This window comes from Myodes glareolus, chromosome 16 (genome assembly GCF_982192425.1).
Source record: "Myodes glareolus chromosome 16, mMyoGla1.1, whole genome shotgun sequence".
NCBI classification, from domain to species: Eukaryota; Metazoa; Chordata; class Mammalia; order Rodentia; family Cricetidae; genus Myodes; species Myodes glareolus.
Window position 1 is genome coordinate 30,149,550 of NC_142041.1, and position 24,524 is coordinate 30,174,073.

Genomic DNA, 24,524 nt, shown 5'->3' on the forward strand with positions numbered 1-24,524 from the left:
TGTGCTTCACAGGGCTGTGACCCAGGGCAGGGGACACCAAGGCTTGTTTCTCCCCTGCGATTCCTTGTCTGAAGTCTGTACCCTTCCCACAGATGAGGTACTGGCCATGGTCTTAATTTGCATAGTTCAAGTCTATAACCTGGGGTTTAGACTCTAGTTTGAAGAATTTTCATCCATCTCAAGTTTAAAAAGGGGATCTTAGTGTGACAGAATGACTCATTCCACCATATCAATCCCCTCTTTCACTGGGACCTGTGCTGGGCATCATAGCAGGGACCCAGGTTACCCAGGCATGGCCCCTGTGCTTGAAGAATTCCTTATGTTCCAGAGAATATAAAACACCCAGGCCGGGTGGTGGTGCACACCTTTAATCCCAGCACTCGAAGCAGAGGCAGGTGGATCTCTGTTGAGTTTGGGACCAGCCTGGTCTAGAGTGTGAGTTCCAGGACAGACTCCAAAGTTACACAGAGAGACCCTGTCTCGAAAAACCAAACCAAATCAATAACAAAACTACCCAGATGATTCTTAGCCAAATGTAAGTCAGAGTGTGGGATCCTCGGGGGAAAAAAGGAAGCCTAACATCCTGTAGAGGCTAAGGAGCAACTCCTCAGGGCAGCATGGGTCTGTGCATCTCTGCATGAGGCCTGACTGCTGTCAGACAGCCAAGAGTGCCAGGTGCCATCTGCCAATCAGGACCCCGCACAAGGTTCAGGCCACAGGGTTACTCTGGCTGTCTTAATTAAGCCCTAATTAAGTATTCTGCCCGGAACCCTTCTCCCTCTCGTAGAACTGCACAGTTCACAGCCAACGATTCAGGGAATCGGGTCAGCTGTTGGGCGATGGCAGCCGTTAGCAGAGGCGCCGATGGCTATGAATGGATGCCAGTGGGATTCACAGAGCCCCCGCACCACAGGGCCCGGAAGTGTAGAAAGCCAGCCCTTGTGAAGCTCTGTCTCTAGCCTCGGCAGGGCCCAGTTTTGCCCATGGGGAGAAGGAAAGGGGCATGTAGCTAAATGCCTGCTGAGGTACGTAGGAAGGAAAGGGTGACTGACCATGCCACCGCACACCCTCTTTCTTGAATTCTTAAATACTACCAACCGGAACCCACAGAGCCTTCCAGAAACTGCTGTCAAACCAAACACTTTGAATTAACACGGGTGTAAACCATAGATGATGTACCTACATGACCACATTCTGTGAGGTCATTCTCTTCTGGAGGAACCAAACCCTACGTCGCACTGGACCAAGGCAAGTGGGAAACACAGATTTGATCTAACACGTAGGGTTTCTGGTTTCAGCAGTAAATTTCAGGAATGTGTACTTTAATGGCTATTATTGTTTGTGCCACAAGGAAGCCCTTTTCTAAGGATCAGAGAGGTCTCTGGGAAGGGATGGAGCACAGGTTCCCTGGAGAGTACAAATGTGCCAAGCGAAGGCACGCTCATCTGAGAAGCAGCGGGTACACACCTCAAGTTATTCCAATTCTGCCCCCCACAGGAGCTTCAGAAAGCCCCTTCTTCCTCTACCCTCATCTCCGCCCTAAAGTCTAGACACATCCGGAAGCCCTGTACCTCCATTCAGAATCTGATGGGCAGAGAAGTCAGAAGTTGAATCTATTTCTGTCATAAGCAGTGGCTAGCAAGCTCACACAGGGACAGGACCCTGGCACCTGTACCAACAGCACCCAAAGTCCCTCCCTACTCTACTTTCCAAGCCCACAACCCAGGCTTGGGGGCATCCATCAGAGTTTATCAGAGTTTGGGGGTCGTGGATATAACTTGGTGGTTAGTGCCGGCTCACCATGCCTGAGGCCCTGGGTCTGAGCCCCTCCAGCCTTGCCAAAACAAACAACAGAAAGCAGCACAGCAGCAAAATCCAGCTGCTCTTCGGCTCCTGTGAATGCGCTTTCTCGCGGTTCCGCTTCTTCCCACCTGCACATGGAGGAGCTGGCATGGCCACGGAGGTGGAGCGCTGCAGTACCTGGTCCCTGGCCTCAGAGTTTCTGACATATATGCCACATATTATGGAATGAACTTCTAAGACGTACACTGTCCCTCTCTTGCATAAAACTCTGGCACCCAAAAACTTTGAGGGTGATTTATTAGCTTCTCACTGTGAGCTCTGCAGTCAGACCTGGGCTCTGTCTCAGTCCTGCTGCTTCCTAGAGGGACGACTCTGGGCAGATTAACTCCCTGCTGATAAAGTGCTGACAACAGCAGCACCTGCCTCAGCGGCTGTTGTGAGCTTGCAAGAAGGAGTGCGTGTAAGGGCTCAGAACACGCCGTGCCCGGCAGAGAAGTGCCGCGCAAACGGTGGCTGTTGTGATTGTTCAGGTCAGGCCCCTTGTGTCTCTCCTCAGCCTCCTGTTTTCTTCCCTTAACATGCTCACATTCCAGAGAGTTCCAGCCCTGCTTAGGCCCCTCCTGCTCTGCTCCCAGAGTGGGACCTTTCAAAGCTGGGAATAGTCCTCCCTCTACATTTCATCATCATCGTTGTTGCTATTGTCCTGTTTGTTTATTTCGCAGAGCTGGGGCTGACACACACTAGGCAGGCACTCTACTCCTGAGCTACATCCACAGTCCCTGAGCCATTTCTTTTCCCAAGATGGCTTTATTTGAGCCACGATTACACAAGTCAATGCTTTCAGCACAGCCGTGGGGTTGAGCATCTGCCATCACAATCAACTTCAGGGCATTTCATGGCTCCCCCCTCAAGCCATAGAATTAGGTGCTCCCATGACCCCAAGTCCCCAACTCTAGGCAATTGCTAATCCACCCCAAATGATTTTATACCTCCGACTCTGAGCAAAGTGCTCCTGTAGTACCCAGCACCAGCTCTCCCTCAGAACAATTACATGCCTGACAATAGACCTTATATCAAAGTTCTCTGGGTCACATGACTCTTCAGGGCCAGATAGATGTTCAATAAATACTGGGTTGAGTGACTAGCGCCAATGGCGCAAACTGACCAGTGCCCAACAGTAACATCTCCACTGCATATATGACCCGTAATGAGCCACTCTCCTGAGCCACTCCTATCACAGGCACCACCAACATGTGTCGGAGCCTTGCAAGGGGAGCCTCATTCAGGCGCTCAGTCAGTCAGTCTTGAGTAAGAGGGAAGACGAACAAGAGTTGGAAAAGGAGAACAAAGCCATGTTTTAGGTGTTCACTACTGGCAGATTTTATGGGGTCTGAAATCCCCAGATCATTACTGGGTGAAGCAAACACAAATATATAAAAGAAGTTATTAAAAAGGAAAAAGAGAAGGAAGCAGTTTGTTATAGACGTTTCCTACAAAGTCATTCTGCTAAGCAGCTTCTGTTTCCCTGTGCAATGCCCAATTATAAAATTAGAGTTGCCTCCCCCAGACAATAATCTACGCCCTCTCAAAGTCCAGTGGCCATCATAAGAAAAGCAATTACCTTCCAATTAAACATTAAGACAATTTCCAATCCATCAACACACTGAGGCAAAAGTTACAGAGCAAGACAAACAAGAGGCTCCGCTCATACTCCCCCTGCCCCACACTGCCTGCTAAGCCCGCTGGAAACACAGTTCTGCTCAGGCCTAGTTTATGAGAAACCATTCAAAGGCTCCCTACTGCCTCCAGGATGAAAAATGACTCCTAGGTGGCTACAAGAGCCTCCTGCTTTGGGTACTGGCCTGCTTACCCAGCCTCATTTTCTTCCTATCACTTTCAGATAACCTCCATCCAAAGCTACCCACGCAGTCCTGCCATGCCTTTACCTGTTCTCCCTCTGCCTAGAACTTAGCCCCAAATCTTCCACGTCAAAACTCTACTGTCTACCCAGACCCAGTGTCTCACGCCTTTGATTCCAGCACTTGGGAGGCAGATGCAGGAGGACCTCTGTGATTTTGAGGCTAGCCTGGTTTACATAGTGAGTTCCTCCCCAATCTCCCTCCCTCAGCCCTCCCCACCTCTCCGCCCCTCTGTTTTATTTTTGGTTTTTGAGACAGTCCAAGCAGCCTAGGCTGACTTTGAGATCACTATGCAACCAGTAACAATCTTGAACTCCTGCTCCTCCTGCATCCAGACCCCAAGCACTTGAACCACAGGGGTGTGACCCTGAAGGGAGCTCCACTTCAAGGACACACCCAGCAGACTGTCAGGTCAACCAGGGACTTGAGGCCAAGGGAACTAGCACCAGCTATGTAAGGCAGGGTCACTTAAGACCAGAAATTTCACTGTAATTGGATCAAGGCGTAGAGAAAAGTTCAATAAAACCCTGAATGTTCCCCCATCTGAAGTGTAATCCAGAGGCTGACGTCTACAATGTCTAAGGAGGTATAGACAAGAGAGTGGGGGATCTGAACTTGAAAGTGAGCAGTTCAGGGGGCGGGCAAGACAGCTCAGTGGGTAAAGAAGCTTGCTGCCTGACAACCTGAGTTTGATTCCTGGAACCCACACTACGTTAGAAGAAAGCCAACTCCCCAAAAGTTGCCCTTTGACCATCACAATTGTCCCATGGCACCCACGCCCCACTCCCACAACAAGCACACAAACAAACGAACCCTAGAGAGAACCTGAAAAACCTTTCTGGTATTTGCATCCTACAATCCCATAATTTTGAAAACCAGTGAGGAATTTAGTGTCAGACGTATTTAATAATTATGCTATCTACATACAAATGATTAACGATACAAAGGTTTGTCACACATACATAAGATATTTACCAGATATATTTGAGAAGAAACTTTAGTAATTATAATGACATTAAGACTAAAAAGGGGTCTTTACTCAGATTTTTAAGGAATGCTTGAGAAAAACATGCTATTGAAATGAATATTTATTTAAATACACATATATTTAAACACAAGTACAGAATAGGTCTTACAATTGAAAGGCAAAGTGGTTCCCTTTCTGAGAGCATTCTAGGGAAAACAGGACTTATTTCTGAGTGAGAAATGACCACTCACCAGTCTGAGCTGAAGGGGCTCCTCCAAGGCATGAATCCCTCAGCTCCTCTCCACAAGGACACCTCCCCTTCATCCCAGGACACTGCTCCTGGGCTGGTCTTAAAGAACAAAGGCCACCATTCCCACGATTGCAACCAGAGGTGTGTGAGTACCCAATGCCGCTTCCAAAGCTCATCAATAAGGAGGAGTGGAGAGAACGGTGAGGCCATGTGGGCACAGTGTGACGGTCTCCGGCCCAGGTGCCACTGTTCCCAGGACTGATCCTCCTAGCTGCTGCTGGGCTGCAGCAGGGCTCTCAGAACAAGCTTGGCTTCTCTCCTTTCAGTGCATCAAGCCTGGAAGTCCTCTGGATGCCATTGTCATCCCAAGACCTCAGCCACTTGAGCCAGCCAGAGGAGGAAACCTTAGAGGCTCTTGACTGGCACACTGGCTTCCTCTGTGTCAAGGACGACACAGACGATAACACCCATTCTGGGGACCCAACACCTGGTCCCCGGCTGGTTCTGCCCAGTCACCTTCAGCTGACGTTAATCGCCGCCGGAGCATTAGTTCACTAAGCCTCACGGGAGCATGGAGGGGCAGGTCACCCCCAAGCACATTATCCTCCCTTAACAGATGGGGAAATGACGACACAGGAAGATTAAATGACCTGCCCAGCTGCATGCAGCCTGCCCCAAGTGGGGCACAGAACCACCAGAGCCCTCGTACCAGCTCTCAGGAACAGAGAAGGCTCCAGGTAAAGCTCTTTAGAATTCTAGGATCCTGTGCACCATGGACGCCTAGCACAAGAGGTGGGACAAGAATAGAAAAATAAGAACGTGAGGCAACCGTAGAGTTGCTCTCATTGTCTCTCTTTACCTGTGATAAAACACCATGAGCAAAAACAGCCAACACAATGAAGACTGACGACGTGGGCATCCGTGTAGGGAGGGGGCAAGGGCTGCAGTGAACAGGATAGGAGGAGGAGGGTCAGCCCAGGGGGAGTCTATCAGCGACCTCTGTCCTTCACACCCGTCGGGACTTAGCACAATCCACAGACCTCTAGTCTAAAACTGCTGTAGGACAATGGTCTTTTAACCTGTCACTTGTATTATTTTTAACAAATGCTGATTGGCCAGTAGATAGGCAGGAAGCAGAGGTGTGGCAATGAGAATTATGGGAAGAGGGAAGTTTCAGTGTGCTGTTTTGACCTAGTCACAGAGAAAGCAAGAAAAAGGTACCAAGCCACATGGCTAACATAGACAAGAATTATGGGCTAATATAAGTTAAAAGAGTTAATAAGAAGCCTAAGCTAATAGGACAACCAGCTTATAGTTAATGTAGACCTCTGTGTGATTCTTTGGGACTTAACGACTACAGGACTAGGCGGGACAGAAACCTCAGACAACATAAAACTGTGGCCATTTCACGCTGTACTCAGTAAACACTTACATATGGAGTGTATGCAAGGTGCTAAGAGAGACATAATCAACCTGCCTCTGCAGTAAAAGCCAGCTGGAGAATGTCATCAAGGAGCACACATGAGACACCAACGCACAAAGTGAAGGGCAGCAAGGCCCAGAGCTGGTCAGAAGCCCAGGAGTCTACGAGGACTCACAATAGAGTTAGATGCCAGGGAGACCCTGTGCAGGAAGAGACCCATCTCTGCAGCATAGGAGAGAGAGAGAGAGTCCTGCAGAGCTGGGCAGAAAGATACTGCAAAGAGAAGGTACTTAGGGCAAGGCATTGGGCTGTCCTCAAGACCCAAAGATCAGGGTGGTAAGGAACAAAGGGTGGTGGGCATGGTGGTGCATGTCTTTAATCCAGGCACTCAGGAGGCAGAGGCAGAGGCAGGTGAATCTCTGTGAGTTCGAGGCCAGCCTGGTCTACAGAATTAGTTCTAGGACAGCCAGGGCAGAACAGAGAAACCCTGTCTCAACAAAACAAAAAGACAAACAAACAAGTGAGAGAAACAAAGGGAGTGAAAAGTGGAGTTGAAGCATGAGGGGAGGGGTGACAAACACCTTAAGTACAGAATAAGGAGGTTAAATTTTACACCCAGAATCACCCCAGCCGTCTATGTTAGTGGGGAGAAGAGCAGGGAGGCCATTTTATTCATGAGGAATGCAGGCCGACTCTGAGGAAGGCATATCAAACCAAACAAAAAACACCTCTGCTTTGTTTTATCAATGTTTACCTAGTCCTGACCACTCCCAAGTTTAACAATTTAAAAGATTTGTTTGGGAGGATGAGGCTGGAAGGTGTCCAAGGCTACTGAGTAAGACTATCTCAGAGGAGAGAGGGAGCAGGGGGCTAGAGATGCAGTTCAGTCAGAAGAGCGCTTGCCTAGCGTTCTTGATCCCTAGCATAAACTGTGGGTGGTGGGGTACCCTAGAATCCCAACACTTTGGTGGTGGGGGCAAATGGACCCGAAGTTCAAAGTCATTGTCTTGGATACACAGTGAGTTCAAGGCCTACCCAGGTGACAGGACACCTGTTTCAAAATAAACTGGGCCACAGAGATGGTTCAACAGGTAAAAGTGCTTGCCAGGCACATATGCTGACCCGAGTTTGATCCCTAGATTCCAAGATGGGAGGAGAGAAACAATTCCTGAAAGTTGCCCTTTGACCTCTACATGGGGTGCACATGCCTACGCACACACTAGTAAAACAAGGGGGAAAATAGACATATACATAAAAGAGTCTGGAAAGGTAATTAGCACCTCGTATATAAATAAAGTAATACAATAAAATATCTGCTATGCTTTGCCCCCACAGAGGATCATAACCCTTCCCATCAACTTCTCACCCAAGAACACTTCTCCCAAGAATGAACGATGAGGTAATGTCTGTGCAATGCCCGGCGCTCTCTGAAGATGCGTGGCAAAGGCATCACTATAATTAATATTTAACGAGACACTCCCGCCTCTGATCTCTTTTTCTGCAGACTAATGTTACCTCTACAGGATAAGGTGATGCCAGATTGGCCCCCACATCAACCTGCCCAGCACACACTGCCCAGCCCTGCTATGCATCCCCTGGATCCCTTCCTTCTATGGTTGATGGGGCCCATTATCCCAACCATCCAGAACTGGTCTCCTTCATGAGAGTCTAAGGTTGCTAGACAATGAAGGTCAAAATACATCAAGTTGACGGGCAAAATACATGTCAGAGGGTAGTCTTCCTTGAGGTCCCGTTTCCAAGCATGAGAGGACCCATGAAGACTTCAAGGGGAATTGTCTTAGCCAAACCCACATCCTAAGCCAGTTAATATTTTTAGGCCTAGCGTAGGGCTCAAGAAAGGAAGAAATAAGAATAGCCGTGCGGGCTCAATTACAAATGGAGTGGAGAAAATAATTTCAAAAGTTCAAGGGTAAAAAAAATCAATCTATTTCCTCCCCACCCCAGGCTTTCACTTCTATAAATACACACACAAATGGACCCGAGACCACGCTGCCTTCGAAAACGCTACCTGTCTGGAAATCTGCAAGACAGACGCTGTGCTGGGCTGGCTTTCAAGGCACCTGGGCTCAAACCATTCTCCCCAAAGTGTCTCTGCTCTTCTTAAATAACATCATTTTCCCTCTCGGATTATAAGAGCAATACACGTGCCTGGCAGAAAATTTTTTCATCTCTTTAGAAGAAAATATTCTCTAAAATCTCCAAGGTACTAATTATCCTTCCTTTTTGTCTGAAAACACATTTTTCAACATAACTTGAGAACTTATCTTTTAGATGAGTTACAACCTGGCTTCCCCTGTGCCTTTGCTGTTCTGCAACAGTTTAAAATGTCCTATGTGTAGAAGCATCCTGTCCTGTAGGAAGCAGTGGCCTACTGTTCTTACAGACAATGCTGCTATAGACATCTTTGCCTGATACTCCTCTGGTTAGTCTTGAGACTGGCCTACCGGGTGAAAGATTGCACACCAGCGCAGAAAGCTTTTTGGTTGGGTTTTGTTTGGGGAGACAGTTTGTAGCCCAAGCTGGCTTTGAATTTGCTATGTAGTCAAGGATGGTATTAAATCCTGACCCTCACAGACATGCGCACACATCCTCTGAGTACTTGTATTACAGTGTACACCAAACTCAGCTGAGTTTTGAAAGCTGACAGAGCCAAAATGCCCAGCAGAGAGGTTGTCTCAAACTCCCTCCATCTGTGGGAGCCACTTCCTCCAAATGCTCACTGTCCTTGAATTTGACAGATGTATAAAGGGAACATTGCAGTTGGGGGTGTAGCCCAGTTGGTAGGGTCCTTGTCCACCATGATCGCTGTCCGGGGTTTGATCCCAAGCAAACCAGGTAGGACAGCACACACCTGTAATCCCAACACTGGAGATTAGACAGTCAAGGTCATCCTTAGCTACAGAGACAGTTTGAGGCCTGCCTGGGCTACATGAGACATTCAAAAATAAGAAAATAGAGCCGGGTGGAGGTGGTGCACGTCTTTAATTCAGCACTCGGGAAGCAGAGGCAGAAGGATCACTATGAGTTCGAAACCAGCCTGGTCTACAGAGTGAGTTTCAGGACAGGCTCCCAAGTTACACAGAGAAACCCTTGAAAAAATTTTAAAAAAGAAAAAAGAAAAAGAAAAAGAAATACAGGAGTGTCAGTGCTTTTATTTGCAGCTCTCTAATTATTGGAGATGTGCCCCAAAACACTGAGTGTCTACTACACTTCTCGGAGTATTTTTACAATGTGCTTCCTATCCTCAGGAAGTTGGCAGCCTGCTCCTCTCCTGACTCCGAGGACACCTCAGTGGTCTCCCTGCTCTGGACCAGAACACCATTTTCACCTTCACACCTCCCTCGGCAAACATTTCAGTTTCAGCAGGTGAGCCAGACGTGTGCGCTTCAGTCACTTCATTTAGCCTTTCTTTACCCGCTGCGCTCTCTCTCTCTCTCTCTCTCTCTCTCTCTCTCTCTCTCTCTCTCTCTCTCTCTCTCTCTCTCGGGAGGTGCTAAGAGAGAATAGCCAGAGTGCTGTGAGAAGCCAGGCCAGGGTCAGTAATGAGCTTGGGAAGGAAAAAAGAGCTAAGCGGGGGTGGGGGGTGTCACAAGAGCAAAGTCCAGAAGCTTGCTAGAGCACCAGCCACGAACCAAACATACTGAGCACCTCACCTGTGGTCCACTCTCTTCCCCTGCATCTCAGTTTAGACTTGTGCTCCCCACATGGCCCATCTCCACTGCAGATTCATCTAAGAGCCATCCCCACAGAACCCTCCTCAGCCTCCATCCGTCTGGACCTCAGTGCCTGGGGCAGGAATTCTGGCTGGCAAACCAATCTATGCAGCAATTTCCAGTGAATAGAGGGCCTGTTCCATGACTCTTGGGCACAAGTCTTGGGAGCCTGGCTAGAAAGAAGACTATCGGCTGATGATATATTCTCCCATTCCCTGAAGCTCTCAACATCCGACGGAGCTTACATCAGAGGCAATCCATAACGTGTAGAGAATCTAACCAAATTAAGCTGAGCAGTATAAATACAAGAGAGGGGATGCCTGGACACAAACTGTATGGATCTGCTGCCCAGACAGCTGGGGAAATTGAAACCGTCTTTGAAAATTAGTTTCTGAACACAATCGTATTAAAGGGTGGAGTAATTTTCCTCCGGTGTGAATTTTGCATCTACACAGCCGGTTCTCAGGCACACGGCTGCACTTGTCCAACCGAGCTGCACATCCCAAGAGTCCTGTGCACAAAGGTCAATCAATTCTAGAGATTTGGATTTTTTTTCCCCTTTGCAGAAAGTCAGAAGAAGAAAGGCCCCTAACACAAGCCATCTCCGCTGGGATTTTCCACACTGACAATTCCAATTCAGGACAAAAATTCAATCCTTTCCCATCTGTGTTTTCCTGAAGGCAGCAAACAGGTCTAGATAATTCTTCCCTAAGGGCCAAAATGCTGAGAATTCTCCAAGTTCATCACATTCCCTGGGCTAGGAATTCATCTCTACTATAGAGACCCTCAGGCTAAGTTGTTGGGTTTCCTCTACAAACAGGAGAATGGTCCCAGCCCCACAGTTTCTCAAGCCTAGAACTCTCTGGGCAGTGGAATAGCAACCTGTGTTAAGGCATTAAATGCAGCCTCAAATGCTGCAAGGACCGGAAGTCACCTGGGCCCAGACACGGAAGTATCCTCCAGATTCACAGAAGTTGGGGACAACCCACTGGTGAAAGAATAAGACCCAAGCACCTGGGAGAGTCTGTGAGTTCAAGGCCAGCCTGGTCTACAGAGTGAGTTCCAGGACAGTCAGGGCTACACAGAAAACTACAGGACATTCCCAGAATTGCTTGGTCACAAAGGAATTTCTATATCACCTGTCCTGTTTTTCCTGGGACCTTCTCCTGACTAGGCGCCAAGCTCTCCTTCTAGCTTATTTTGGGAGCTAGAAGCTGAGCCCTCCAGGGCACAAGCTTGGTGAACTGTGTTGATTGAAGCAATGAATGAAAGACGGTGACCATGACATGAATGATGAACAGGGCTACTATCTCAGAAAAAAACAAAACAAAAAACAAATAAAAAAAAATGCAAAGAATAAAACCCAAAAATATCACCAATGCTTCGGGCTTGAAAAATCAGGAGCCTGGGCATGTGCCACCATGCCCTGCCAACCAAACAAGTCTTGTCTCTCTTCTCCATGACAGCTCTTCAGATAATAGAAGAGGAAGATGAGACTTTACTGACTCTTCTTCATTATAGTTGTAACATGCCCTGAGAATCAGATGGATAAGCGACTAAACAGTAGGTCCTGGTACAGCAAGCCTGAAAAACCTGACCTGATGGAGTCAAAAGTCCATATATATATAATATAATATATAATATATCCTTTTCCCTGGACCACACAGACCTCCAGACTCCAGTAGGAAGACTAAGGGGCACTAGGAAGAGCCACTGGACCACACGGCCATGTCAGGGACAGCAAGGCAGAGTTCAGAAAGCTGGAAGCCAGGGCTGAGGTTTCTCCACCTCTGAGAGTCTGGAGCACTTAAGTACCACCTGAGTTCTTGCCAGCACTTGCCTGACAGGGCAAACTGACTCCAGGAGCAGGTGTACCTCACAAAACCCCAGAGGCCCACATACCTGGTGACCATACAATGAGCCATGGAATGGCAGGAAGCCAGGCAGATGCAGCTAGGCCAGAGGTCATAGCCACCACCATTCATTCATTTCTTCAGTGAACACAGTTCGTTGAGCCTGTGTCCTGGAGGGCTCAGTTTCTAACCTCTAGAATGAGCTAGGAGGGCTCAGTGTCTACCTGAGGTCCCCTCAAATGATATGGGCTACATAGAAATCCCCCGTGACCAAGCAATTCTGGGAATGTCATCCTGAATTGGGAAGGGGCAGAAGAGGCTCCCTCCAGCCTGTAAAGGCAACCCATCCCAGACACGGGTAAAATGAAGCCGTCTCGGAGCAGTTACAACAAACAAGCCTTGTCAAAATGGAAAGTCGGCATCCTCTGGACCCATCAGGCCAAACCAGAAGAGATCTCTGCCCTGCTCCCATCCAGTCCTTTGGGCTCCAAGCAGCTCCCAGCGAACAGCTTTCTTACCACGTGAGCCAAAGGCCTCCTTCAAACCTGAGATTCTAACGACCCAGCTATGGCCCATAATCCTGGCCCCTGCACATTACCCTGGCCCCTGGGCATCTACCCATGGGCCCTGGACATCACCCTGGGTCCTGCGTGAGGCTGTAGAGTTCTGCTTTGCTTCTTCCTCTGTCTTACCCATGGAGGCTTGGTTTAAATGCCAGTCCCTCTGGAAGCCTTTCAAGATCTTCCTCCAATGCGTGCCCAAGGGTCTCTGTAGAGCACCTTGCCCAGAGCCAAATGACTGTCGCTTCAGGTGCGGCAGGCACTTGAATGATTCATCTGCCTCCTCCCTCCCCCTCCCCTGCTTCCTGCCTGGTGGACTGAGAATGGAGTGGTAGCCTTGGAGGGTGCTTTGGGCAGAGGTGAGGCTGTAACCTTGGGAGCAAAGGGGATGGCAGCTGAGCAGAATCTGGAGCTGTTCAGATTATAGCCCCTATGAGGTCACCATCCTCTCCCCCCAGCTCTGCTAACTGCATATAAAACCCACCTCTCCTGCTTGCCCCAAGGCTTTTGGGTGCTCTAGACAGAAGCCAGCAGCAGACTGTGAATCACTTTAAAAGACCATAGGGTTTAGGATGAAGTGTGTTGAAGGGGAAGGGAGCATTTACACAACACTCTTTTCAGGGCTGCCAACAAACGCTTCCTGGTTTTGCTTTTTCATTTTGTTTTATAGAAATAGATATGTATATGGGCTCTGAGAAAATAAATGATCTTCTTCAAGTTCAATAAGGACTAAATTGGGGGAAAAAATACAAGGACATAGAGTCCCCCGACCTGTCTCTTCCATCAGAGCGTGCTCACTGGGGACGTCCGTGAGTCTAAGAACTCAAATGAAAATTTGAACAGCAGCAGCCTCTTCCCATTGATAAAACTCCATCGACAAGCTCAAGCACGCTGGTGAAATGAGGGCACGGACCAGAAAGACCTGCACTTCTCTGGGCAGCTTCCTCCTCAGAGGCCCCACCCCCAACCCCCCCAAATAGGGAGATGGCTATCAGAACAGCACAGGCACCCAGGAGAACAGCAGGCAGGTTGCTGAACCAAAGGAGAGAATGAAAACATGGGAACTGGAACAGAAAGGACAAGGTTGGTGTGTTGGGACATTCCTGTAATCTCAGCATCAGGAGGCTGAGTCAGACAGGAGACAAAAACTTTGAGGTTAGCCTAGTCTACATAGCAATCCCATATATATATCCACCAGGGGGCTAGAGAGATGACTCTGTGTTTAAGAGCACTGGCAGTTCTTCCAGGGGACCAGGGTTCAATTCCTAGCACCCACATGGTGGCTCACAGAGGGCACCAGGTATGATATGCACGTGGTACAGACTCATGTAGATAACACACACAATGTAATTTTAAAATTTCCTAAACAGGGGACTGGAGAGATGGCTCAGTGGTTAAGAGCACTGACTGCTCTTCCAGAGGTCCTGAGTTCAATTCCCAGCAACCACGTGGTGGCTTACAACCACCTATAATGAGATCTAGTGCCCTCTTCTGGCCTACAGGGCGGATATTGTATAAATAAATAAATTTTAAAAAAATTCCTAAACAAACAAAAGAATGTAAGTAAAATAGAGAGTCAAGAGCTGAGTAAAAGCTGGGTCCCCTAGAAGAAATATCTATGCAAATCTGAAAACAAGGAATCTGCAATATTCTCTTATTTAGGAACAAAAGGTCTTTTTTTGACATAGAATTCTGCTACTGGGCTTTAGTTGAGCAGCTTGCCTGGATGGTCCAGGTAGATGCATCATGAATGTCCTTCTAAGAGCAAAGCGGAGAGAGATCTGACACAGAAAGCAGAAGAGAAGTCGAGAAGGCAGAAACTGGAGCCAAGTCAAGAAATTTAACAGCCGGGTGGTGGTGGCCACACCTTTAATCCCAGCACCAGAAGGCAGAGGCAGGCAGATCTCTGTGAGTTCAAGGCCAGCCTAGCCTGGTCTACAGAGTGAGTTCCCACACTGCCAGGGTTACACAGGGAAGCCTTGTCTCAAGAAAACAAAAACAAAAACAATAAAATTCCCCCAAGAAGAAACACAACAGCCTCCATAAGCTGAAAAAGCAAGGAAGGTTGCTCCTCCCTGCTCCACCCCCACTTCTGCCCCTGCCTCTTCCACACAGAAGACAGCATTGCCAACACCTTGATTTTCCATTTGGGACCTTCTGTGGATTTCCACAGCTTTCAAAGTCATGGCGTGGTGGAGTTACAGCATCCACAGGTAACTAATAAGCTCCTCAGAAGCAGTCAGAGAAGGCTGAGCCCAGAGAGTCAGACACTGATTCTAAGTACCTAGAAGCTGCTTTTCTACTTAACATGGGCTCCTCTTGAGCCCACAAGATACTAACAGTAGGATAAAGGCCTTCATTTTGGGTCTGTGTCTCCTTTACTGTGGGTCACCTGCTTAGCGGGGGAAGGTCTGTGTGTAAATCACCCAAGGAATGTCCCTCTTTAGGGGGTGAAAGGTTGGAGGTAAGTCATTGACCTTTTTTCCTTCTGAGTTAAATTGGATTAAGAGAACTTCAAGGGACAGTCTACCTCCCAATTGAGGACATGATCCACGAGAACAGGGCCACACCCTGGAGCATACAACTTGTCCTCTCAATCAATATGAAGTTCTTTGGAGACCCTTGCAAGACCAAAGCTATGACCACTGAAACCATACCTAAACCAGGCTTACTTAACTACACAGACCTCTTGCCCTTTGCCCCAGTTCTTCCTCTATTTAAGCCGAAAGCCCATGTCAGTGTTCCAGTGATGGTCTTGGGGTCACTGGACCAATTTATATCAAATAAATCTCTCTGCTTTTCCCAGTTCCTCATCTCTGTGATTAGAGTCTCAGGACAGGTGGCCGAGCCTTGCTTGCTGGAGACCAGGCTCTGACTCTAATTCCAATTATAACAGCACAAATACAGACCCTGAAGTAAGGTGATAGGAACCCTGCACCTGGGCTGAGCAGACCCCTGCACAGCTGTGCCTGGCTTAGTCCTTTCGGGACACTGGAGACGCTAATCTACTTTGCCTGAAGAAATGAAGGCTTGGGGACCTGATCCCAGACTCTGAATGTCTAAATGTCCTACACAGCTATTGTAGGAACGAAGAAATAGATGTGGGAGTCGGGGGGAGGGGCTCAAAGAGCAGAATCAAGGCAATTGGGCAGTAATTGTCCAAGGATGGTTTTTGACTCAGCATTAACAAAAAACTTCCTAATAATCAGAGTCGACTGAGGGTGAGATCAGAGAGACGAGCAGGATCAGGCCCAAGCAGTTCGCTGGGTGTGCTAGGGCAGTTCCTGCCCACCAAAGGGTGGACTTGACCAGCTGGCAGTCCTTGATGGTCTGTGACCGATAGCTAAAATATCCTTTAAGTCTGCGTGAATTTAGGCTTTTAGGCTTTTGGCATAAGGCATATTCTCACTTTTATTATTACATGGCTTTTGTAAAAAAAAAAAAAAAAAAACTAAGCAGGGAAACTCCCCAGAAATAAACTCTTCCTGCCCCATATACAAAAAAAATTCCCTGACCCCAGAGAGGAAGAAGGTGGAAAGGCATGAGCTCCAGACAGACATGGCTTCCAACCTGACCAGCAGCCAACAAATAGCACATGAGCAGGTGCCTGGGAGCCTTGCACGGCCCAAGTTTGATGTTCTTTTCCCAGGAAAACCAGAGAGAGCACAGACTCCAGGTAACAGCTCGGTTATCTTAAGAAGAAATAAAGAACATCCATCTTTGATAATTGCTTTTTCTTTCGCATCCTTCTGAATTCTATTATCCAAGTACTAACTAGGCCTGACCCTCCTTAGCTTCTAAGATGAGTTCATGTGCATTCAGGGTAGTGTGGCTGTAGACTATCATTCTGAACTCTGTATTTGCAACTAAGAACACAGCAAAAAAAGCAACTCACCACCTTAACATATCGATGCCTAACTTAGACTTGGGGTGGGTGTTTGGGTGGGGGGTGGGTTGTTAGGAAAGGTTAAGAGGCTGTGGCCTACACCCGGTCCGTATTCTGGATACTGTGGACGGGAAGTAGAGCATTTTTCATCTGCCTGCACATCTGTCTTCTCTTAAGTCAAAATCTCAGAAAAAGGAGCGCTGTTACATCCGGATGAATTCCTCTGAAGCTCTTTCCGTTCAGGATTTTTGAAGATTTGCCATGTTGCCCTTTTACAGAAACTGCTGGGTTCTTAGATCATTCCTCAAGAGAGGTTAAAAGAATACACTTTCATCTTTACTGCCACCTTTTTTCTAGCCTCTGTGTGTGTGTGTGTGTGTGTGTGTGTGTGTGTGTGTGTGTGAGAGAGAGAGAGAGAGAGAGAGAGAGAGAGAGAGAGAGAGAGAGTATGTGTGTGGTGTGGTGTGTGTGTGAAAGAGAGTATGAGTGTGTGTGAGTGTGTGTGAGAGAGTATGTGTAGGGTGTGTATGTGTGTGTGTGTGTGAGAGAGAGAAAGAGACAGGGAGGGGGTGTTGTCTCCCTCAAAGAACCATCACTGAGGCCACCCATCACTCATCAGCTGGCCCACTAACTGGTTGGCAGCCTGAACCCTTTTTAACCACCACAAATATCAGATGAGTCCCTGAAAACATCACGTCATGTCAGTGAAATAATAGCTACTGCTTCCCATCCACTGGCAGAGCGCCACACCAGGCTTCTCGCTGTCCCTCAGGCAGAGAGTTAATCTAGAAACAAAGCAAAACAAACCATCCTGTTTGCAGAGCTGCAAAAAGGGATCTATACTCACCCAAACAAACACAAGCTGCTACTGCTGCTGCTTCCGAGCATCTACTCGCTGTCTGCATTAGACTCTAGGAAAACTACGGCAGCATGCATGCGTGCATCAAAACTGTGGGTTGGATGGCACTGAGCACATGGGCGTGGATGATACCTGAAAGATTACTGGCTCAGAATTTTTTTGGTACAGTAAAAAATGCTTTTTATAAGCTGGCAAAATGGCTCAGTGAGTAAAGGTGCTAGCTGGGAAAGCTCGGTATTTTGACTATCCCCCCACAATAACGAATAATTTTTTAAAAAGAACACTTTTCATAATATTATTGTTCAAGGAGTGAAGGCTCAAACACACAAAGCATGTTTATTTGGCATAGGTCACATTGAAAAGCTAAATTCAAATTTCCTCAATTTTGAGGCTGCATCAACTCTCTACCCAATAAGGCCCTAATTTAGAGATGGGAAAACTGCAAGAGTGGGTTCAGCAGAGGACCACGTGCAACCCTTGCAGCAGCAGGAGCAGCAGCATGCTTCTGGCCTCACCCAAGTCACTTCTGATCTCAGGAAAATCGCAGGCTTTTGTCAATCTTGAATAGCACGCGTGTGACAGAGAGCAAGCACTAGAGCCACAGCAGGGTGGGGTGGGGAGAAGTGGGACACTGCAGCTGCCATTCTGGGAGCTTCCTGTGGGCTCTCTCTACAAGCAGAGGTGACCACACACAAAATCTTTCAAGCAACTGTTTTGCCGTGAGCACTACCACATGTTGAGGAACACCTGAGACAAGGTGATAAGAATGGTGACTCCCTGAGGGGAAGGTCAAGTCAAGCCCCCTAAGGCTAGGCACATGCTTGTCAGACACCTGATAAGTGTGGAAAAGGCCTAGAGACAGGGAGGTGAGGGTCTAAGAGTGGAGGATAGGGTGAAGGGGAAGAGTGGACATCATGTCTACAAGGCTGGGGACTTTGAACTTCCAACACACCAACACACACAAGATCCAAAGAAGTCTATGAAAAAGGATCAGAAGCACACTTCAGGAAAAAATGACAGAAGCCTGATATTGAGAGAGAGAGAGAGAGAGAGAGAGAGAGAGAGAGAGAGAGAGAGAGAGAGAGACTTGAAATATGGGAAGTTTGAGACTTTGGAAGTTTTGGAAGGGCGTGGTGACCGGTGACCACAATAAAGAGGGAACAATCAAGAGATAAGGTCGGAGATGATTATCTTCAAAGCAACAGTCCTCTCCTGCAGGGAGTCTCCAGCCTGGGAGGAAGAGGAGGAATTGGCCATCCTATGGCCAGAAGGCAGGGTCAGCGATCTGGTATCAGGGTTGGTATTGCCAGGCAAGCAACCCCACTCAGGCCTTCCCTTCATTCATCAGTAAGCAACCAAAGGGCACTACTCTGAGGGGCTTATGGTGAGAACAGAAGAGAAATAGGGAGGAGAGGAAGGAAGGGAAAGATAGGGAGGGCTTTAAGTGAGAAAGAAGAGAGGAAAGAGAGGAGGACAACGGAAGGGGAGAGGAGGGGAGAGCCTGAAGAATGTCAACTGACCACGCCATTCCCCAAGCGCAGCGGTAGCTGCTGCGACCTGGTGACACCTCTCCTGATCTCCTGAAATGGTCCTCCACTGCGGGTCCAGAAGCTTGGTCCAGAATGTGCTCAGTAACTGTGGGAACGCCAGCTGTGCAGACAGCCCGTCTCATCCTGAACACGCTGAGACCGCTGAGACGGCCAGGCTTTGGGACTTGATGGCCCCTCTACCTGGAATGGTTCTTCACTCCCTTTTATTAGATGCTTATCACATACATGCCACTCTTCAGAGGGCTTTTCTAAAATTAGGGGTTCGAGAGATGGCTCAGCAGTTAAGAGCACTTGGTAGTCTTGAAGAGAACCTGGGTTCAATTCCCAGCATCCATATGGTGGCTCGCAACCTTCCACACTTCCAGGTCCAGGGGACCCGATGCCCTCTTCTGACCTCTGAGGACACCAGGCAGACACATGCTACACAGACAGAGAAACATCAACATAAAATACTCATATACATAAAATAAATCATATCTATATGTTACACATAAAATAAATGATTTATTTTGTGTATCTACACACACATGTGTAAATACGTCGAGACAGGCGCATGACAGTCAGAGACAACTTTTGGGAGCTGGTTCTCTCTACCATGTGGGTTCTGGGAACTGAGCTCAGGTCACATCCATCAGGCTTGGTAGCACGGGCCTTTACCTGGTGAGCCCCTCATCTACGTCTCTGCCCATTTAAGTCTCCCAACGACCTTATCAAGTAGGTACAACACTCTCTCTAGTATGCAAATTAGGAAATAGAATCTCAAAAGCTCAAATAACCTGGAGGTGGTGAGATGGCTCCAGCCACCACGCCTGGCAACTGGAGTTCAATTCCCAGGACCCACGTGGTAAAGGAGAGAACCAACTTTCACAAGTTGTCTTGTCCTCTGGCCTCCATGCATGCACTGTGGCACGCACTTGTGCATACACACACACACACACACACACACACACACACACGTAACCTAAAGGTAGAATACATGCAGAACAAGAATACAAATCCAGGTAGTGTAGCCCAAACCTGTATTCTCTTCCAAGCTTTAGTCCAGCCCCTTCCTAGCTCCTCTGCTGTAGTATTGATAGACAGAGTGGCCCTAAAGTCCCATGCTTTGTGCCTATTGCTTTCTCTCACACTGCCCTGAGTATCTCCTTCCCGGCACAGCCTGCATTCGCCTTAATTGAGTATTTAGCTGTTTTTTTCCGTTTCTCTAACCAGAACATAATCTTCTGTAAGGCAGAGAGACCTTGCCTTTTGTTATCCTAGACCAATTCTCTGGTTCACAGTAGCCAGCCTATGAATAATGCTGAATGAATGAGGAAGGGACTGTGGTGGACGCTATGTTGTGCTACACAGGGCAACAGAAGTACTGAGTGCTGGTCTTCACCCTCTTGTTCTGTTCTTCTCTGGTCACTGTAAATGTTCAGCATCCTACACAAAACCAGAAGGGAGCCAGGGCCCAGCTCTCGGCATGTAGGGACAAAGCTGCCATATTTATAACTGACTGTCAAATCCTCCTGCCTGGGTCCTTGAGCACACAGTGATAAGCTTGTGGGAGGGCAGGGATTGAGGCTTCTGATTAATCCATCTGCAGCCTCCACCACCTTCGATATTTGCAGGACACAGGAAGCAGCTGACGTCACTATCAGATCTGAGGCCCCTCCAGATAACAAGCGCCTGTCTCTGGGATCAGGAGGTTCCCTGAGAAGGAACACACTGCCACAGGGGCTCTACCCTGGGAGAAAGGTTCTACACCAATGCACGAGCTCAAACAAAGACGCCATTTTTATATTCCATCAGTGCACAGCAACACACTGAACTTGCTGCCCGTGAACATGCTAAAAAGGCACTGACTCTGACCAAACACCTTATTACATACAAATACCATGCTTGTAGCTTTTACATATGATCTATCTCATGCATTGGTGATCCTCTTTATTCTCCTTTGACAAAGGAGAAAATCACGACTCAGAGGACCCAAATCCCACAACCGGGGGAGACTGACACACTTCCCACCGTCCTCTGCTTTCAGAGGGCTCTGCATGCTTTCGCCAGGCTCCCTGTTCTTCCATGACCTGACCTTTGCTAGTCTGTGATCGTCCCAGTCCTGGCCTTAAAAATGGCCTCCCTTATCCACTTGTTGCGATCGTCCCACTCCCTCCACCTTCCTGCAATCCGGCTCCCCCAACCCTCCAGCTGGAATTCATAGTCCATTCTCACAAGCCCCAGCTAAAGGAGGCCAGAAGCCCCATGGTGGAATTCTGCACGCCTCCCAAGAACCTCAGCTGGTGCAGTGAGGGAACCCATCAGGAATTCTCCTCATTTCTTCCCAAGGACTGGTGAGAAAGTACCTGAGTCCCAAGCACTAGAGGATGAAGAAAGGGAAGTCAAGCTGAGTCTGAATGCCTCTGGGGGATAAAAAGGCCAATTAGTGTCAAACTCAGGAATATCACTCGGGAAAGGCGAACTTAGGTATCACAACCCCACCCAGGCACAAAAGGCATCCCCCAGCCTTCTGACTTCCTCAAGCTTGAAGCCCAAAACCAGGATGTCTAGGGACGAAATCAAGTAAAATTCCATGAGACGCCTCTCACTGGGGGAGACACTAATTGCAGCACACGATACTGGGCAAAGAGACAACGCTCACCTTGCTCCACACATGGTCCCGTATCTCATTCTCAACTTTGCTCTGGCTGCACCAGAATTCATTAGTCTTGGAAGTCAGGACCTGTCCTTTCTGAACTGTGGATCTCTTCAGCTCCCTGGGCAGGCCACACCCACCAGGGGGCTCCCGGTTTAGACTGAGTCTCCACGTCCTGCATTATAAACCATCTCAACCTCAACTTCGGCTGGAAATAAACCTCCCTAAGCAACCTTCAGGGCCCTACAACAGTGCATTATCTTCCTCCCTGAATTTTGTGAGGTTTTTGCAAAAAATAACCGCCTCACAAACAGAAACATTTCCTGATCTATAAGCCACTTTAAAAACAAATCATTATGCCTTTGAATATTTTATGATGGGCCAATGCACTGGAGGAGGCAAGGCGCGCTTTCACCAACCCTTGCCATGTCTATTTTGAGACTCCTCGAGCAAACTCCAAATGCTTCCTTTATCTTCCAAACACCAATTTGTAAGTGCTGGATAGATTCTTGATGAATTAATGGCTCCACCCAAACTGACCCTCCATGGCAGAGCTCAGAGAATCCCCTTCTGTAGACCTTATACCTAATCTATCTCAATGTATACTCAACGAACACTACTTCCCACCCTGTGTTAGAAAGGCGCCAAAACCGGCCAAAATCCGTGGACTCGCCCAAGGTCACACAGCCTGGATGGTTCCGGGACACCTAGCCCTTGAAGCACCTCCATTTCCAGAGGCTGTCACCACACCCATCCTAAAGTTCAGTCAAGGCTGCTGAGGGTTAGTGACGTGACCCCCTTCCCCCAATACTGACTTCTGAATGTCTCCAACCTTCCTCTCCATGGCCCTATGAGACCTGGAGCGGAAACACTCTCTGGGTGCCCCTCCACTCAAAACAGAGCAATACAGACATGACGCTTCAGCTGATCGCCCTGGCGACCAGCTCAGTCCACTCTGATCCAGGTGTGGCCGCCGAGACCGGACAAGAAGGGCTCATCTGAGGTCACTCACAAAGTTGGCACTGGCTGCGGCGACCGCACCTGAACCCAGGTCTGCCTCCCGGCTGGGCGCTCCTCCCACTAACTACACCGTGCAGACCTCGGAAACTTAAGGCACACAGATCCCAGATACAAAGTTAACCGTTGCAGGTCCCAAGCAAGCCGGCGGCCAAGCCACGGGCGCCGGGAGTGAGGACACGAGGAGTGGCGCGGGTCACCCGGGAGCACAGCGTGGAGGGCGGCGCGGAAGAAGCCGAGGGGCAGCTCCCGGAGGCGCAGGCCTGGGATGTGGGGACTCAGGACCTCCCCAAAACTTTGCAGCGGCGCGGGGGCCTCGCCCTTACCTGCAGAGGAGGCGCCGCCCGCGCGCACGCGGAGCCGGCGGGAGCAGTGGCAGGGGCGCCCCGCCCAGCGGCGGCCACGGTAGCGGGCCGGGCTCGGGCAGCGGCTCGGCTCGGGCTCGGCTCGGGCTCCGCCTCCCGCGCCGCCGCTGCAGCCGGAGGGGGGAGACGCCGGCCCGGCTGCGCCCGCGCCGTCTGGCGGCGGCAGGTGCTGAGGCTGCAGCTGCGAGGCCACCAGCTGCCGGCGCCAAGACCCCCGCCCCGGGGGAGGAGCCCTGCGCGCAGCCCGTGCAGGCTCGGGAGGTCTTGGCCCGCCGCAGTGGGCGGTCCTGCTCCCACCCGGGCCCTGCCTCCTCTGGTTTTCCCCAGCTCACCCCTTGCAGGGACACTGAGGCCGGGTGGGGAAAGGGACACCCCAAGGTCACCCAGACCCGCGGCCAGAGCTGGAATCCAGAATGACCCTTTTCTAACCTCTGCCTTCCCAGCTCTCTTACCTCGAGGTAGGAGACCCTGAAGAACACAGAGGACCTTTATTCTTCCCTATATCTTCCCAACCTTGATCCCCAGTCTCTCCTGCTGAGGAAAGTGGAAAGGAGTGGACCCACTTTAGGTACTGTTGACCACTACCTCTGCCTCTGCCCTGAGTCGCTATACTCCTCAATCTTTCTGTCCTTCTGCGGGGCTCGGGAAAACCTAGAAATAATAAACTGCTGGGGTGCCCTGGGCTTCTGCACTCATGCCTTTTTGGGTTCCCCCAGCCGAGTCACCCAGCTCCTGTATTACAACCCTACAACCTCTCTCTCCCAATGAAAGTCTCTAAGATGCAGGAGCTACACTTCCAGTCTTATGCTGTGCTAGACGCTGGAGGAGAGGCCTCCAGGAAACGTGGTCCTTTCCTAGACGGCACAGCCTGGTCGACTTAGTAAAGCGCTGATCTGGTACACATAGCACCATCCCCCCCTGCTGAAGGCCTGCTGGAAGGGATGCCCTCTGAACAGAAAACTGGGACACCAAGTGGAGTTGGTCAGTAGAGTGTGGAAACGCAGGCATTCCAGGACCAGAACGAAGACCCCAGGATGTTGCAGATTTCACAGAAACGGGCAAGAGTGGAGCTGAATCGAACAGTTAGAGAAGGCCATTTCTGATCAAAAGCTATACTATTGTGTTATTAGTGGCGCCGGTTCATAGGAGGAGTTTTAAGGATGGAAGGGGCGCCACCAGATTGTCAAGTTTGACCATTCTGGGAATTGAATGGAGCAGAGACAGGATCCTTAATTCAGGGTCACATAGGATAAGCAACAGGTCAGCCCTTGGCTCTTGGAAACCAATTGGGCCTGGACACCCCAGTACCTACCAGCTCCCTAGCCTCCAGTCCCAAACCCGGGCCACTCTCTCATGAGTGGCTCTGTTTTTGGAAGGCCCATTTCAATGGGTGGATGCCTTTTTTCCCTGTTTCTGTTCTAGACAGGGTGTACAAAGTTATACCCCAGGGTAAGCATCACTCAAGGAAGTGGATAGAAATGGAAGATTCAGAAGCCATGGTGGGTATAAAGTTGGCTTTAAGAAAATTAAATACATTTCGCAATCGCCTATGAACCTACAATTTATAATAAATGAATGACTTTAATTGAATGACTTCGCCACAGATGAAGATCAATAACTAAATTATGCCCACAGGACAGATTAAACACCAAACAGGGCATGTGTCAGACAGGGAACAAGAGCCCAGCCCTGTTGTCCACTAA

General features: G+C 49.0%; 1 protein-coding gene across 3 annotated transcripts in view; it reads right to left on the bottom strand.

The window, feature by feature from the left end:
• Frmpd1 (FERM and PDZ domain containing 1) overlaps positions 1-24,524 on the bottom strand; it is a 167,058-nt gene that overhangs the window by 72,211 nt on the left and 70,323 nt on the right. Inside the window, exon 1 of one of the 3 annotated variants that reach the window (XM_085677203.2) lies at positions 22,783-22,917. The exons of 1 other annotated variant lie outside the window; for it this stretch is intronic. The gene's annotated coding sequence lies outside the window, so the exon portion shown is untranslated. Of the gene's footprint in view, positions 1-12,641; positions 12,766-22,782; positions 22,918-24,524 lie in introns of those variants that run through there. One more of the 3 variants, XM_085677204.2, reaches the window with a different exon arrangement.